The sequence below is a fragment of the Saccopteryx bilineata genome, chromosome 2, assembly GCF_036850765.1.
Source record: "Saccopteryx bilineata isolate mSacBil1 chromosome 2, mSacBil1_pri_phased_curated, whole genome shotgun sequence".
NCBI lineage: Eukaryota > Metazoa > Chordata > Mammalia > Chiroptera > Emballonuridae > Saccopteryx > Saccopteryx bilineata.
Genome location: NC_089491.1, coordinates 115,990,842 through 116,004,498, shown reverse-complemented (window position 1 = coordinate 116,004,498; position 13,657 = coordinate 115,990,842).

Here is a 13,657-nt window from a genome sequence, read left to right as displayed (position 1 = left end):
ACTTCAGAGAGAAGAAAGTCAAGAAACTGACAGTCCACTCAAGCCAACACTGAATTTCCCTAGGATGAGAAGAAGATATGAAACACATCCCAATGCTGAGATCTTTGAACAACAAGGGATCAGGGGGTCAGTAATGGCAGAGGATCTCAGGAGGGGAAGAGGATGGCATGGCCAGAGAGCTGAGACTCAGAAAAATGGTCTAAAGGAAGAGGGAAGTAAGGAAGACAATGCCCCTAGGCCCTGGCTTTCCATCGCGGTATGGAAGACCATAATGAGCCGCCATGTGGGAGGGCCATGGAACAGACAGTGTGTGCGGGCGTACTCGTTATCTGCAGCTGCACAGCAATTATCACAGACTCAGAAGCTTAAAACAACACCCGTTTATCATCCCACGGTTTCTGGGAGTCAACACCAGCACAGCCAGGCTGCGTCATCCGCTCAGGGTCTCACAGAGCTGCCATCAGGTTGTTGGCCAGATTACCATCTGGATGCTTGACTGGGGAAGTATCTGCATCCACGCATTCAGGCTGCTGTCAGAATCCATTTCCTTGCAGCTGTATGGTTGAGGACCCTGGCTTCCTGCTGGCTTTCTGCTGAAGGCTATCCTCAGCTCTCAGAGGCAACCCTTGAGGCTCAGCCAGGTGGCTTTGCTAGCACAGCCACTTATTTCATCAAGCCAGCAAAGAGTCTCTAGAACGAGTCTGTCAGCAAGACAGTCTTATGTAACATAACTTTATCACAGGTGCGACATCATCTTTGCCATATCTTATTCATTAGAATCAAGTCTCAGGTGCAAATGCACTCAAGGGGAGGGCATCCCACAAAGGTGTGAACACCAAGAGTTGGGGGGTCTGTCCTCTACAGAGGGGTGGGGGTCTGGTGTGCTTGCTGGTCACTATGGGGCAGCACAATGGGTGGAGGTGGGGGTGGGAGCTGGGTCAGGAGAAAGACATGCTGAGCACTTGAGGGTGAAGGCTTGGCAGAGGATGAATGGGGTGGGGTGGGGGGCTTGGATTTGATGGAAATTGGGTTCTCTGCGTTTCATCATCATTTGTACTATGGGAAAATATCTACTTATTTATGTTGTGTCAAATAGGTTAACTTTGCCAAATATATTTTGACCTATTTCCTCTGAAAGGCTGGTCTTTTTAGAGAGCAAATGGTTGCAGCACATATACTGAGACAGCCTGAGAGGAGTCTTGAAAATAACAGGGAGAAACCACAGGACAACCCATCTTCAGCATACAGGCAGAGGAGAGCCAGAAGGCAAAGATCGCTCCAGGAGAAAGGAGGAAGCCAAGCTGATGCTTTGAACTTGGAATCAAGTCTGGAGAATTCAACAGAGTTGGTGAAATGAAATTGTGTAACTATCAATAAAATGATCAGAGGATGATGGTTGATAAGACACACAAAGGATCATAAAAGTGATGAGGGACACATTTGCAGCCCTGGTGAGGGCATCTGGGATCTAAGTCAAAATATGTCCATTATGATTACTTTTCTTATAATTAAAACATACTTATAGCATGACATTAAAATTGTTTTTTAAAAAGAAGCAGCAGCTCATAGCTAAAAGCTGGTGGTTGAAAAGGGGATAATAAAATGAAGAGCTTTCATAGTACAACATATATTCCTAAGGGACTTTGCGTTGGAGTTACATTGGACGCATCACAGTAAACTTGTTTTCTGGCTCTCTCACTGGAGTGGATGAGAAGTGGAGACTCCTCCTCCCTCCTCGTCCTCAGATAGATAATTTCATTCATACCACGAGCATCCAGATATTGGTCCCTAATAACATCAGCCTCTTAAAGAAACCAGGGCTCCTTGGAGACTAGCTGATTCCTTGCTCAGGGCTAGAAAGTCAAAGCAGACCTCAATCTGCCAGATGATGCCAGAAGCTTGTTAGTTTTAAAAATGTTTGAAGCAGTGTTAACAGGAAAGAGACACAGAAAAAGTAAAAGAAAATGGAGACAATCTGAGTTTCAGAAAGAAAGCAAGTCTTACGAAAAGCCTTAGTCCATAATAATATTAAATATGAGTAAGACGAAGAAAGGTACATGTGAGTTCCCCAGAATGTCAACCATCGAAACCAGGGGTCCCCAAACTTTTTACACAAGGGGCCAGTTCACTGTCCCTCAGACGCTTGGAGGGCCGCCACATACAGTGCTCCTCTCACTGACCACCAATGAAAGAAGTGCCCCTTCTGGAAGTGTGGCGGGGCTGGATAAATGGCCTCAGGGGGCCACATGCGGTCCCCGGGGCCCGTAGTTTGGGGATGCCTGATCCAAACAATGCCATGTTTTGGTTAATAGTGAAGCTGTGAATTTCTTGTATTTATATCCTGGCAGTGTGACACCCAGCAATGAAAGATGCAGTGAAATGTAATTTTTAGTGAAATTTTATGAATTTTGTTATTGTGGCGTGCTAAATTTGACCACAGGAAGGCATTCCCACAGATAATTGCCAGGCTGGGTGGAATTATTATTATTTTTTTATAAGAGGAAGTTTATGTAGAAAGTCACAGAGGTAAAAGAAATGGGCTTTAGGAGATAAATTACAGAGGCAAAAGAAGGGGAGCTAGGAGGAAGAGAGAAATGTGCCTCTGGGTGAAATTATTTTATTTTATTTTTATTTTTTTAAATTTTTTTACAGAGACAGAGAGAGAGTCAGAGAGAGAGATGGATAGGGACAGACAGACAGGAATGGAGAGAGATGAGAAGCATCAATCATTAGTTTTTCGTTGCGACACCTTAGTTGTTCATTGATTACTTTCTCATATGTGCCAGGACCGTGGGCCTTCAGCAGACCGAGTAACCCTTTGCTCAAGCCAGCTACCTTGGGTCCAAGCTGGTGAGCTTTGCTCAAACCAGATGAGTCCGCACTCAAGCTGGGGGCCTCAGGGTCTCGAACCTGGGTCCTCTGCATCCCAGTCCGATGCTCTATCCACTGCGCCACCACCTGGTCAGGTTGGGTGAAATTATTTTAGAAAGCGCATCCAGGCCCTACCCTTAGCCCAGCTCAATCTTGGGGCAACTCTCCACATCTGTAACAGTATAGTAACTCCAAATATGGAACTCAAAATTCTAATCTTAAGTGTGTACAAATCCTACATCTTCAGTGCAGTCACCTCAGCTCATCTGAGATCTTGTACCTGCTTTGTTTAGATAGAAGCTTAAAAGTCTGGATATAAACTTGAAAATAAAGATGATTAATGATGCAAACATATATTAACACTTTGGGTTTAAGGGTATGTGTAGTAGTAACTACTGTAACTACTGGGATAATTTATATTTTATCTATTCTTTTGGTAAGTAAAAATTTTAATTGCTTTAAAAATTCACATTACATTAATTATTATTATTATTATTATTATTATTATTATTACAGAGGCAGAGGGATAGACAGGGACAGACAGACAGGAATGGAGAGAGATGAGAAGCATCAATCATAAGTTTTTCGTTACGCATTGCGACACCTTAGTTGTTCATTGACTGCTTTCTCATATGTGCCCTGACCACGGGCCTTCAGCAGACCGAGTAACCCCTTGCTTGAGCCAGCGACCTTGGGTCCAAGCTGGTGAGCTTTTGCTCAAACCAGATGAGCCTGCACTCAAGCTGGTGACCTCGGGGTCTCGAACCTGGGTCTTCAGCATCCCAGTCCGACGCCCTATCCACTGCACCACCGTCTGGTCAGGCTAAATTAATTATTTTTAAGTGTACAACTTTTATCTGCTTTTTAAGGTGTCGAAAAAGTATAAAAGCCTGTGACATATTAGACTTGTGATGTTAATTTAATACTTAGATGGAATAAGTTTAAAGGTTAAATGCTTAAATAGATATGATTAGATCTATAAGTTGAGACTATGTCTAAATTCTTAGTGTCTAAGATTTTGTTAGATTTATAAGTCTGCTTTGTTAGATGCTTAATTATAGATCAAACCATCTAAGCTAATTTAATTAATGAAATTTGTAAGTGATATTAAATGCTTACAGAATTTTTTTTTTTTTTTTTTTTTTTTTTTTTTTTTTTGCATTTTTCTGAAGCTGGAAACAGGGAGAGACAGTCAGACAGACTCCCGCATGCGCCCGACCGGGATCCACCCGGCACGCCCACCAGGGGGCGACGCTCTGCCCACCAGGGGGCGATGCTCTGCCCATCCTGGGCGTCGCCATGTTGCGACCCTCCTAGGTGTCGCCATGTTGCGACCAGAGCCACTCTAGCGCCTGGGGCAGAGGCCACAGAGCCATCCCCAGCGCCCGGGCCATCTTTGCTCCAATGGAGCCTCGGCTGCGGGAGGGGAAGAGAGAGACAGAGAGGAAGGCGCGGCAGAGGGGTGGAGAAGCAAATGGGCGCTTCTCCTATGTGCCCTGGCCGGGAATCGAACCCGGGTCCTCCACACGCTAGGCCGACGCTCTACCGCTGAGCCAACCGGCCAGGGCAAATGCTTACAGAATTTATAAGCTGATATTAAGGAGGAAGTAAAAGATTTAACATAAAAATACTAGGTTGGCGCCCATTTGCTTCTCCACCCCCCCTCCTTCCTCTCTGTCTCTCTCTTCCCCTCCCGCAGCCAAGGCTCCATTGGAGTAAAGATGGCCCGGGCACTGGGGATAGCTCCTTGGCCTCTGCCCCAGGTGCTAGAGTGGCTCTGGTCGCGGCAGAGCAATGCCCCGGAGGGGCAGAGCATCGTCCCCTGGTGGGCAGAGCTTTGCCCCTGGTGGGCGTGCCGGGTGGATCCCGGTCGGGCGCATGCGGGAGTCGGACTGTCTCTCCCCGTTTCCAGCTTTAGAAAAATACAAAAAAAAAAAAATACTAGCTTTATGAATAGCAAAATTTGTAAGTTGAGCTTAATAAAATTAGGCTTTAAAATTTACAATTTAAAAAGAAAGGGCCCTGGCTGGTGGCTCAGTGGATAGAGCGTTGACCCAGCATATGAATGTCCCAGGTTCGATCCCCAGTCATTGTACACAGGAGAAGCACCATCTGTTGCTTCCCCTTCTTTCCCTCTTCCCCTCCAGCAGCCAGGGGCTCCACTGGTTCAAGTGTGGCCCCAGGTGCTAAGATAGCTCTGTTGGACTGCATCAGCCTCAGGCACTAAAAATAGCTTGGTACTCGAGGATCAGCTCCAGATGGGGTTGCCCAGTGAATTCCCATTGGTTAATAGTGAAACTGTAAATTTCTTGTATTTATATCCTGGCAGTGTGACACCCAGCGATGAAAGATGCAGTGAAATGTATTTTGTGTGGGAGTCTGCCTCACTATTTCCCCTCCTATCACATAAAAAATAAAATAAAATAAAAAATAATTAAAAAATAAAAAGAAGAGAAAAAAAACGCATGGACATGGACAATAATGTGGTGATTACCAGGAGGAGGGGGAGAAGTAAAGGAGGGTATAGGGGGATAAATGGTGATAGAAGTAGACTTGACTTGGGGTGGTGAACACACAATACAGTGTACAGATGATGTGCTGTGAAATTGTGCACCTGAAACCTGTATAATTTTGTTATCCAGTGTCACCCCAATAAATTCAACAAAAAGGAAAAAAAATTCGGCCATGGCCAGGTAGCTCAGGAATCAACCAATGAATGCATAAATAAGTGGAACACACATCAATGTCGGTCTCTCTCTCTCTGTACCTCTCCCTTCCTCTCTCTCCAAAAAAATATTATCAACAAAAAACATTAAAGTGTTTAATTAATTAAAATTTTAATTATAATTTACAGTTAAAATACACAACTTTTTTTTTTAGCAAGATAGAGACAGGAAGGAAGAGAGATGAAGAGCATCAAATAGTAGTTGTGTCATTTTAGTTGTTCACTGATTGTTTCTCATATGTGCCTTGACCCAAGGGCTCCAGCTGAGCCAGTGACCCCTTGCTCAAGCCAGTGAGTGACCTTGGGCTCAAGCCAGAGACCTCGGCTTCAAGCCAGCAGTCATGGGGTCATGTTAATGATTGATGTTAATGATCCCATGCTCCAGCCAGCAACCCGGTGCTCAAGATGGTGAGTCTGTGCCCAACCTGGTGACCTTGGGGTTTTAAAACGGGCTCCTCAGTACCCCAGGCTGATGCTCCATCCACTGCGCCACCACCTGGTCAGGATAGTAGTTTTAAATACAAAGTATTTTGCTGAAATTCTGAAAGTTGAAAATATGATAAATCAAATTAAAAGCACCCATTTTTTAATTTAATTTTATTTTATTCTATTTTTAATGATGTTGATTATTTTATTTATAGTACCGTATTTCCCCATGTATAAGATGCTCCCATGTAATACGCACTTTAATTTGGGGTCCCAAAATTTGAAATAAAAATGAATTACAGGCCCTGGCCGGTTAGCTCAGCGGTAGAGCGTCGGCCTAGCGTGCGGAGGACCCGGGTTCGATTCCCGGCCAGGGCACACAGGAGAAGCGCCCATTTGCTTCTCCACCCCTCCGCCGCGCTTTCCTCTCTGTCTCTCTCTTCCCCTCCCGCAGCCAAGGCTCCATTGGAGCAAAGATGGCCCGGGCGCTGGGGATGGCTCTGTGGCCTCTGCCTCAGGTGCTAGAGTGGCTCTGGTCGCAACATGGCGACGCCCAGGATGGGCAGAGCATCGCCCCCTGGTGGGCAGAGCGTCGCCCCTGGTGGGCGTGCCGGGTGGATCCTGGTCGGGCGCATGCGGGAGTCTGTCTGACTGTCTCTCCCTGTTTCCAGCTTCAGAAAAATGAAAAAAAAAAAAAAAAAAAGAATTACATAAGTTATTGAACTCAAGTTTTATTCATCATAAAATTCTTACAACTCCTAATCCGCACAAAAAAGTGGGAAATGCAAGTAAAAAATTCTACAACCACTGTATAAGATGCACTCAGTTTTTAGACCCCAAATTTTTCAGAAAATTGGTGCATCTTACACATGGGAAATATGGTAACTAATTTTCACAAATAATGATAAACATGTAACTCAAACATAAGTATAAATCTTCCCCAGGGAAGGAAGGCCTCTATTCCATTCAACTCTGCATCTCCATGAGGAAGGAATTATCATTGGTCACAACCTAGGGGTGAATCTTTACTTTGCGCTGGTCAAAGTCTAGCCTGTTGCTTCTCAAACTTGAACGTGCTTGGGGATCGCCTGCAGGTTTTGATTCTGAACCACTGGAACAGGTGGGATGAGAGTTTGCAATTCTACTGCATTTCTGATGCATTGCCAGTCCCTGGCCTGGGAACCACTCTGAAGCCCATGAAGTGCACGTACTGCAATGTGAGCAATGTGGCTCTTTTCCATGGTCCCAGTTACCAGGGACCAAGAGCTGGAGTTGCTCCCTCAGCCAGATGAGTAAGCTCTCGCTTACCCCTGTGCTCATGATCTCTTGCGTTTTTTCTGTGGCTGGAACAAACTTTTGCTGTCAGGGTCCTGGGTGGGGATAAGGGTAGGGGTTGGGGGAATTGATGGATGGGATGCTGCTGTCCTCGTCTTTGGAGGCATTGAGACAGTTGCCCCTCACCTTAAATTTTACACTCCCTGTGCTGATGATCTTGGATGTGAGTGTGGCCTTGTCTACATCACAGAAATCAGATCCAAGACTATAGGTATTTGGGTATGGCGCTAGTGGAGTAAATAGAACAGGAAGCCTGATGTAACTTTATTTTTTGTGGTTATTATTTTAATTATTGTTTATTTTTGTGTGATTCCCCCCCACACACACACACACACACACTAGATGTAAGCTCTCCCAGGGCCAAGGACTTTGATTTTATTCACAGCTGCATCGCCAGCAACTAGAACCCTGCAGACACAGCCTGGGCGCTCAGAAAGTGTTTATGAAATGAATGAGGCCTCTTTGGGCTCTAGGCATTCAAGCTAGCCTTTCAGGAATTCAATATCAGGGTCAAGTCTCACCAGATAAAAACAGTGGTAAGAGCATGTATCTCCCTTGCGGGTGGGAGACTGTGGTCAAGGGCAGGAAGCAGGTCTTTTTATGCCCTTCACCATATACCATACCGTCTCAATGCCACTTCTACCTCCGGCCTAGCTGCGGGGACCTCCGGGGCCTAGGCCAGGGGAGGGCCCTCCCCACCCAAGGCCATGGAAGGACACAAATTCAGAGGCAGGAACAGAGCAGAGGGCTAAAGAGAAAAGCTTCAAGGGGAATGTGATGAGTTGCCAAACTTGAGGGAGCAGCAAATATCAAAGCCAGGGACTACAGCCAGGAATCCAGGACCCAGGGAGATGAAGAGAAAGAGCAAGTGGGCCGATGGTAACTGAGGAGGGGCCGAGGCCTTCCCTGGGGCCGGCATGTGAGGCTCGCTTTAATGTGCCTCCAGGAGCAGCGCTAGGGTGGGTCAGGCAGCTTAACGGGGGCCCTGGGTGGGATGAACAGAATGGTGTTTCCCAGGGAGGGGGCCTTAATTTTCCAGGGTGAAAGCTGGGGAGACAACATGGGGCCTCAGAATCACCGGGCTGGCTTCAGATCCCAGCTTCCACTTTCTCACTGTGTAACTTGGAGCAAGTTAGTTAGAAGTCATCTCACCTTTGCTTGTTCTTAGGAAGGTGCAAACCCTTAATCGGCTTAAAATCTGTATATCCCCAACCATCTCAAAATGACATTTTGGCATGCATCCCCCAAAAAGTGTCTACATCAGGTTTGATGGGGATTTAGGGAAAGAAATTGGAAGGAAGTCAGCCAAGCAGTTACTGAAGAGGAAAAGCAGAGGGGGAAAACCGTGCCAAACTTCAAAAGTTCTCAGCGTGGCCTCTGAGGAGGAAAGACTGCGAAGAGAAGCAGATCCCTTTGATACCGAGAAAACCTTTATATGGTCACAGAACACTCAGCAGACTCTTGGTCTGAACATCTGATTGCTACCCAATTACTTCCAAGACGGGACTGCTCGCACGCCAGCTGGCAAACACATTTTCCCCCCTACGTTGGTGGTTGTCTACTTCACTTTATTCTCCACAACCTCCTGTATCCCACATCACCCCTATACAAATACAGGCATTTTCCTGAAAAAGTGAGAAAAATTTGCTGCACATTAAAAAAAAAAAAAGAAGAAATCACCACAAAAATCTGCTTTATCAATGCCAGCATTGTCTGGGAGCTTTGGGGGTCTAACTTTCAACTACCCTGCCCAGGAGCAAGCTAACTCTGGGTAGAAGCTCGTGTGCATTCATGAGCACTGGGCGAGGAGCCAGAAGACCCAGGTTGAAGTGTAAGTCCTGCAACTTACTAACCAGCTGACATGAGTTAGTGATTTCTCTGTGCCTCGGTTTCTTCATCTATAAAGACAATGTCTACAGCAGTCCCTACCGCCTACTAGTGGGCGTTCCAGTTTTCATGGTGGGCGGTAGCGGAGCAAAGTATAAATAAAAAGATTTAACTATAGTAAGTTGTTTTATAAAGATTTATTCTGCCAAACTTAGCGAAAATCTGACATAAAGTACTTGGTAAGTAATTATTATTATTATATGCTTTAACTTGCTGTAACTCTGCTTTATAAATTTTATAAAATAAAGTTACTTCCCTATTTTATAAATCACCATTACTGTGGAACCGGTGGGCAGTTAGAAAATAAGTGGGCGGTAGGTATAAAAAGGTTGACTACCCCAGGTCTACAGTATCAGAATGGAGCTGCAAACATCAGACAGGACTGTATTTGATGTGCTTTGTAAACTGCAAAGTGCTACAGAGTCAGTAGTGGTATTATTGTTGTTTTTACAGCCGTTTATGCTTCAACCATTTTGCCTCTAATATTTGTTGCCTGAGCCAATGATATATCATTTAGAATTAAAAAACATAAAATAAAAGTGACTTAAGCAGGATAGTTTATCTCTCATATAAAATCTGTCCAGAGCTGTGACGGTGCTCCGTGGTATCAAAGACCCAAAATCCTTTTTTATCTTTCACTTTACCATGGGTAATTTCCATTTCTAAGGTCCTCTCATGGGCCAAAAAGGCTGCAGAAAATTCAGCCTCTACATCACAGTGCATTGCAGTCAACTGGAAAGAGGTGAAAAACACACCCCTCCGTTTTAGGACACTCTTGGAAAATGCAGTTCTGCTTATCTCCGCTGGCTGTATCTAACTGGAAATTGGAAAGTGAGTGACCATGTGCCCAAATAGAATGGAGGGGCCCTATTACTCATGAAGATGGCGATACCAGGAAGTCTGTACCACAAATGGTCATTTCTCCGTCTTCCTCTCAGTCTTCCTGCCAGAGTGTTCCACCACTCCCCGTGCAAACACTTTTTTCTTTACTACTGAGAAGAAAACCACATTTCTCTAGTCTTCCTCCTCCTCTCTTCTATCTTTAAACGTTGGAATGACTCCAGGCAGTCCTGGGGTACCTCTTTCTTCTTCTCCATCCATACTCCCCTCTTAAGTAATCTCATCTAGTCCCAAGGATTTAAATGCCAAGTCAGATGCCAATGAAGTCTAAATCCGGCCTTGACCTCTCCCCTTGATTCCAGAATCATATACACAGCTGCCATTTGACATCACCATCTGGATATCTAATAGGTATCTCAACCTTAACTCTTTTTGTTGGTTTTAAATATTTTGTTTATTGATTTTAGAGAAAGGGGAGAGAGAAAGGGACCTAGACTGTAGTTGCTTCACTTTAGTTGTTCATTGATGACCTCTTGTATGTGTCTTGACCGGGTAAGCCCGGGGTTCCGAACCTGCGACCTCGGCGCTCCAGGTTGATACTGTCTACTGTGCCATTACAGGTCAACTGAAAAGAAGAGCAGAACTTAACTCTTGATCTCCACCCACAAACCTGCTCCTCTGCAACACACTCCTCATCATAGCAAATGGCACAAACGACTTAGGCCAGGAAGTTTGGAGTAAATCTTAATGCCTCACTTTCCCACCTTCCCTACAACCAGGCCCTCAGGGAGTCACAGTGGCTGTCTTCAAACCATAACCCAGGGCCACCCACTGTCTCTCAGCCCCACCACAATACACTCTCATGCAGAGCACCATCATCTCTCCCCTAGATCTTTGTGTGGCCCGTCTCTCTACTTCCACTCCTGCTATTGTCTGTCTTCACACATGATCAGAGTAGTATTTTAAATAAGTGAATCAGGACAAAGGTAGTTGATCTAACAAAACTACTTTGCTCCCGCTTAAAACCCTTCTATGATGACCATAAAGGGATTTTTTTAAAGGTGTCTCTATAGGACAAAGAGAACAGGAGAGGAAATAATAGTAACAAAAATTTAGAAGCTGGAAAACAGAAGGACAAATGCCAACTGACTTTGCAGACCCAATAAAGCTGAACATAACCCAGAGAAAGTCCAAGAAGAAACATGATTTATACCACTAACTCCCCCAAAGTCAAGAATTGAAGGTACTGGGTATCTCTGGAAATGGAGGTAAAGAAAGAGGCCTGAGCTGTGGTGGCACAGAGGATAGAGTGTCAACCTGGGACCCTAAAGTCCCAGGTTCAAAACCCCAAAGTTGCCAGCTTGAGCGTTGGCTCACCAGCTTGAGCGCAGGGTCACTGGCTGGAGCATGGAATCAGACATGATCCCATGGTCTCTGGCTTGAGCCCAAGGTTGCTGGCTTGAGCAAGGAGTCACTGGCTCAGCTGGAGCCCCCTGGTCAAGGCACATATGAAAAGCAATCAATGAACAACTAAAGTCCCACAACTATGAGTTGATGCTTTTCATTTCTCTCCCTTCCTTTCTCTCTCTCTAAAACAAACAAACAAACAAACAAACAAACAAACAAACCAGACAGGAGTCTGCTCAAATTTAGTTCAAGAAGAGATAGCTCCCCAAATCTTCTCCTTGACTCCATTTAGAGGGGGCTGCCCCTGCTCAGGTCAGCCAAAAGCCGGGAGCTCTTTCCCTGGAAGAGGGTAACATGGTTGTCTCTGGGCCAGAGGACACAAGAGTACCATGCAGAAAACAGGAGAACTGGTGGTTTCCATACTGAATGTTGAGACATCCCTGGCATTTTTCTCCCACTTAGTTCCCAGAATGCTGATAGGCAGACAGTTCTCTCCAGCAAGGAACTGGGGGAACACTTTCCATGGAATCTGACTGGGCCAGGAAGAAAAACCTAACAAAATCTACTCCCTAGAATAAGACCCCCTGTGCTCACTTCGGCAGCACATATACTAAAAGAAGAGCCCCACCTGATGGTCAGAGCCAGCCTCCAACACCTGCCCACCTGGTCAGAGCCTCCCTGGGCTTTCAGTGCCTCTCTCTCTCTCTCTCTTTTTTTTTTTTTTTTGTATTTTTCTGAAGCTGGAAACGGGGAGAGACAGTCAGACAGACTCCCGCATGCGCCCAACCGGGATCCACCCGGCACGCCCACCAGGGGCGATGCTCTGCCCACCAGGGGGCGATGCTCTGCCCCTCCGGGTCGTCGCTCTGCAGCGACCAGAGTCACTCTAGCGCCTGGGGCAGAGGCCAAGGAGCCATCCCCAGCGCCCGGGCCATCTTTGCTCCAATGGAGCCTTGGCTGCGGGAGGGGAAGAGAGAGACAGAGAGGAAGGGGGGGGATGGTGGAGAAGCAAATGGGCGCTTCTCCTATGTGCCCTGGTCGGGAATCGAACCCGGGTCCCCCGCATGCCAGGCTGCTGCTCTACTGCTGAGCCAACTGGCCAGGGCCTTACAAAAAATTTATTTATGAATTTTACAGAGAAAGAAGAAAGGCCCTAGCTTGGGGATAGAGTGTCATCACGGTGTCCTGAGGTTGTGGGTTTGATCCCAGTCAGGGAACATACTAGAAGCAATCAATGAGTGCACAATTAAATATGGAACTGAGTGAAACACAAGTTAATGCTGCTCTCTTTCTCTCCCTTCCACTCTCTCACTGAAATCAATGGAAAAAATAAAAGAGAAATATGAATTTGTTATTCCACTTATTTATGCACTCATTGGTTGATTCTTTTTCTTTCTTTTTTTAAAAGATTTTATGTATTGATTTTAGAGGGAGGAGAGAGAGAGACAAAGGGGGAGGAGAGGGAAACATCAACTCCTAGTTGCTTCTCATATGTGCCTTGATCGGGCAAGGTCAGGGTTTCGAACAGCGGCCTCAGCACTCCAGCATTCTAGGTTGGTGCTTTATCCACTATGCCACCACAGGTCAGGCACATTGGCTGATTCTTGTTTGTGACCTGACCGGGGATCAAACCTGCAACTCTGATGTATTGAGACAACACTCTAACCAACTAAGCGACCCAGCCAGGGCCTTCAGTGCCCCATTTCAGGTGGACACAAACAACTGAGCACTAGCGAGCTTCCGAGGAAAGACTCTAACACAAATGACTGAGACCCAGACAAACGAAGAGAAAAGCAACCGGAGGAAGCAGCAGTTGGGGGATGAACCCAGCCCTGAAAACACTGCTGTCCTCCAGGAAACCAGTGGAGAGAGGGCCACCATGAAACCAGGACAGGCAACTGCTCCAGCTGCACCCCAGCCTTTCCCACCACGGGAACACGCTGAGCTCTTCCTCACCTCAGCACCTCGAAACAGGGGCTCCCTCCCCTAGACCTTCACTTGGCTGGCTCCCACTGTCACCCCCTAGAAGTGTCTTCGATGACAAACCACTCTGAAGAAGGCCCCATCAGCCACTTCCCAACGCAGATCGGCGTCAGCAAAGTTTTTCTATAAAGTGCACCTAGCGTGTCTGGCATTGTGAGCCATCTGTATCTCTGCTGCTAGCAC